This window comes from Perissodus microlepis, chromosome 23 (genome assembly GCF_051167445.1).
Source record: "Perissodus microlepis isolate ML-2025 ecotype Zambia chromosome 23, ASM5116744v1, whole genome shotgun sequence".
Classification (NCBI taxonomy): Eukaryota; Metazoa; Chordata; class Actinopteri; order Cichliformes; family Cichlidae; genus Perissodus; species Perissodus microlepis.
In genome coordinates, this window is record NC_140482.1 from 2332703 (window position 1) to 2337363 (window position 4661).

The window sequence follows — 4661 nt, forward strand, 5'->3', positions numbered from 1 at the left end:
AACTAACAGAAGAACCAGCCAGCCACAGGCAGACACAGGGAACAGACAGGGATCACAAAAGGGAACTAACAAACCTATAATCAACCAAAGCTATGCAAGGGCACCACATTAAACTCAAAAGCACAAAGGAACAAATGACCAAAGCACTATGAGCTCACTATACAGCTAGTCATAAAGCCTCTCTAAAAACTAAAGCAAATCACAAATTGCCAAAAAGCCCCGGGGCCAAGGCCGAGGGAAACCCTGACGTTAGCATGGGACAGAAACCTCACTCTTCAAACGAAAAAACGAGCTTCTCTCACACGTTGACAGGAGAGAGTTTTACATTGATCGTGCCAATTTAATCGATTGTGTCAAAGGTCACCAACCAGAAAGCTCTTCTGTCGCCACAGTTACCTGCTGACCGTCTATGGCTCACATCACCTGTATATGCTGCTGGTTTGGTCTTTTGAAGCGTTTTTAGCCACTTGGCCCCATGTTAGCACATCGCATGTCATTTGCTTACAGTTAGAATTAAGCACCTTGAGGTGACTCTTGTTGTGAGTTGGTGCTATATACAGAAAATTGAATTGAAATTGATTGCAACACAAATATAACAGCTTTGACGTGAGGTAAGATGAACCACTGGCTGAGTTTTCCCCCAAGCTTCCACCTGCCTTTGCCCTTCAGTCTCCGTTTTACAGCATATCCTTTATGTAGCTGCCAGTTCTCATAACACCTGATCTAACTTAATCTGAACTAAGATTACTTACTTTGCCACTCTTCTCTGCTTATAGGTAGTGCCAGAGCTATAATAAATAAGGAGGCCACACATCTCTAGTCACCATGCTAGATCTGGTGCCTTATGGATTATTATTGCACGCTTACAAGGAAGAGTTTTTGTTTTATGCAGCCGATGACGCGAGACGAGATGAGTGGCTGTTTTCTGCAACTGCTTCAGCAGACTCAGCTGATGCACCAATGCGTGCCGCTCACAAACATCAGCGTGAACATCAGTATGCTGCCACAACGTTGTATGCCAGTGATGACGAGAAGATTTACGAACTAAAGGCGTAGCTGCAGCTACTGGCTGGAACAATAAAAACTGACCAGACTAAGGCGAAAAAATAGTCCCAGAGCAACGTTCCCTCTAAGCTGCGCGCGTGCTGCTGGCATGGTCTCTGCACACAGAAAATCTGCGTTGCGCACGAAAAAAAAATGTAACCTGAATTGAAATTAAAATAAAATCTTTAACAATTCTGTTCTGCAGTGTTAGTCAGTGACTGGCTGCTCCCGTATGGGATCAGAACGATGCCACCTTATCCCATAGTCCAGTCAATGATGCGATTCACATTCGTATATACGCAGCTGATCAACGTCGCTGACAGGCTATGACGGCGTCCTTATGTGCGACACCGGTGTTTTAGCAAAGCGGCTGATGTGGAGCGAAGCCACGTTAATGACAACGTGTACAACCATTGGAGATGTGAGCAGGACAGACGAACAACTGACGGACAAAGTGTGGACTTTATAGCAGTTTTTAAATTGTGTTGATCGGCCACGTAAAACCAGAGTTATGATAAAAATATCTGCAATGTTTGTTTTTCTTCCTGAATACTGTCGTTGTTTATATTTACTGCGGGAAGAAACGGTAAAAACGGCGTTTTATAAGGAAAACGCTCGAAAGCCTGTGAGCAAAGACAAAACCAAAAAAACCCCCCAGCCTTTCCTATTGGTCGAAAAATGTACCATGTGGACCAATCAAAAAATGATATGACAACATGACATTTAGTTGTTTAGGGAGGGGGAAGTTTTAGGAGTGACGGCGTGTTTGAGATGTGAGAGATTTGAGACGTTTAGCGCAAACCTTGTGTAGTTAGTGTGTAGTTAGTGTGTAGTTAGTGTGTAGTGTGGTCAACAGTTTTGTTGTGTGTGTCAGAACAATGAGGCGACTGCTGAATGTTACAGGTGTTACAGCAGTGATGCATCTGCTGCTGTCAGGCCTGCAGGTATCAGGCTGTTGTTCTCCTTCATCTCATTGAGCAGCGGTCCCCAACCCCCGGGCCTCGGACCGGTACCGGTCTGAGAGTCGTTTGGTGCCGGGCCGCGAGAGTTGAGGCTCAGGTGTGAAATTTATAGTTTTCAGGGTTTTTTATCGGTTTTATCGTTTACTCGGTTTTCCTTGGTCTTTTCAAGTGTGTTATGAATAAATTTTCTTTTTTTCGGTACCGGTACTACTTTTATTTTGTTGTATTTATCCGCGACACCTTAAAGGCCGGTCCGTGAAAATATTGTCGGGCATAAACCGGTCCGTGGCGCAAAAAAGGTTGGGGACCGCTGTCATAGAGGACAGAAATTATTTTTTGGAGCGGCACAAATAATTTGTGTGGCATCAGATTTGATGCAGAACAGCTGATTGTTCTGTAAATAGTTTGAAATGTTTCTTTAAAAAACGCCTTGGCTGCATTTTTAGGTAAACAGCTGCAAAAAACTTTGTTGTTTGCAAAACTCAGTTACTTTTTTGAAGAAGTAACTATATAATTAATTGCCCAACATTGGTCATTATATCCTGTATTTTGCAGACAGAGTTACAGACTCTCTCCCAGACCACAGACTCATAATACAAGTCAGAGCTTTATAAAAAAAGAAAGAAAAAATAGAAAGTTGTGTTTTCAAAATTGGAGTTGAAGTTATTTTTACCTCCAATAGTGTGAACATGCTACAGGTCATGAACAAGATTGTTTTTAATTTTCATTGTAAGTGGGCTAAAGCAGTTAATTAAAAGTAGTCTAACATAAATGCTGTGATTTGATTATTTTAATAAACATGTAACTTGGATGGATTGGATGCTGGCGTGACCACAGTGCACACGTCTGCTGTCGCTCACAGTGGTCCAAACTCAGGGAGTTTGTGTGTTCGCTCAGACACATGAAACATTAGAAGGAACATTGTCCCAGAGTACACTCTGCTCATTCAGTCAGTCCCATTTCCTGAACTTTAACTCTTTTCTCGGTCTGTTTTTAACAACTTTTTTTTGTTGTTCTGACTTGGACGAACCAACCAGATACCCTTCATCAGCTCAGTATTCTTCTCCACCTGCCTGGAATAGCCTCCGCTCCATGTTTGTAGCTAATAGAGTGAGCCACAGCTCAGTTTGCCTTCTCTGTCTCTGAAATCTTCTGTCGGATCGTCCCTTCTCCTCCAGGCTCTCACACCCACCAGCTTCTCATCAGATTGTAAACATGCACAGAGCTCTACAGCACACATATCAAAGATAACAAATGTGCTATATTAGGCCACTGATACACACATTCAAAAATAACTTACAGGGAATGTGAATGCAAATTCACGTTCCCTGTTCTGTGGAAATGCTGCTCCAGCTTTAGCATGAACCCTTGTGTTCCCCCTTCAGTAAACACTGGGCTGAATTTCACTGGAAGGAATCAAGGTGCTGGTCTTCTTTTGTCGTTTGTCCACGCACGGCTGTTTGTCCTTTATGAACACAGCCCCATGTTATTAGCTTGTGTAAGAAGAAAGCATTTCGCATAATGGTGCTACAAAAGAGCTACAGCACCGACAAAAAAAGGGGGGGTGGCAGGAGCATGAGTGTCCTAATTAAAATCCATAATTATATTTACTTTCTTGTGTACAGAAAAGCAATATTTCCTCCTGAAGGTTTCACACGATAAGGACATAAAACACGTGTGACTAGCTAGTCAGACGCACAGCACGAGTGAGCCGTCAAGCTGGACGCCGTCAGCAGAGCTGTGGAGGTGGCACCAATCTGCCCGTCTTTGTCTGTTTCACCATCGATCCTTTAAACAGAATAAGTTCATCTAATTACAGAACAGACACAGTTTATTCCAGTTACTATTACTATCATCATCACAAGGAAAGCAGTGCCTAATGTCTGATTGTTATCAGCCTCTGCTCCATATGTGCAGGCCTTTCCTTCCAGCTGCTTCTGTATGTTTGCAGCTGCGCTGAGTGCACGGGCCTGTTGTCACTGACTGCCACTGTCAGCGTGTGGTTAGAAATACAAACACGACAGCAAGCCTGTTTTATGCAAACACAGACACACACATCTGACATGTTCCTAACTGTTGTAACACTGTTTTTGTCATCATGCAAAACACAGCGCCAAGGTTTTGTTCTTCTCTGCAATTTTTACACCCTGCAAAACCATTTGATTATAATAAATGCAAATAATTTAAATGTCTACATGTAACATAATTGCATCAGGCTATTCAACATGAAACTACAGGCTACGTGCTCGGCTGAGGCTTCGTATGATGCAGCAGCACTACTTTGATAGCTGTGAGGCACCGAGCGTCAGCATGAACAGTGTCTATGCTGCCACAGAGACACTAAAAACAACAAGATAACAACAGACGCTTTGGACAAACATTTTAATCAATAGCACCAAAAATGAAACGCGCTGCCTCTCGAGCTCGAATCGCTGAAGCCTTTCAGGAGCTGCAGCTGCAAACTGTATCTGATCGTTCCTGCTTCATGTAGACTTAATTCATGTCACACACTTGTGTTGACGCTAATGGAATTCCGGCTGACCTCGAATTTTATGTAGATTATCTCACAGCATGAAATATACACGCAGCAACACACACTTTTGTAGGCAACAGCTACAGATGATCCTTACATAACTCGTCTGAGTCAGGAGAGCT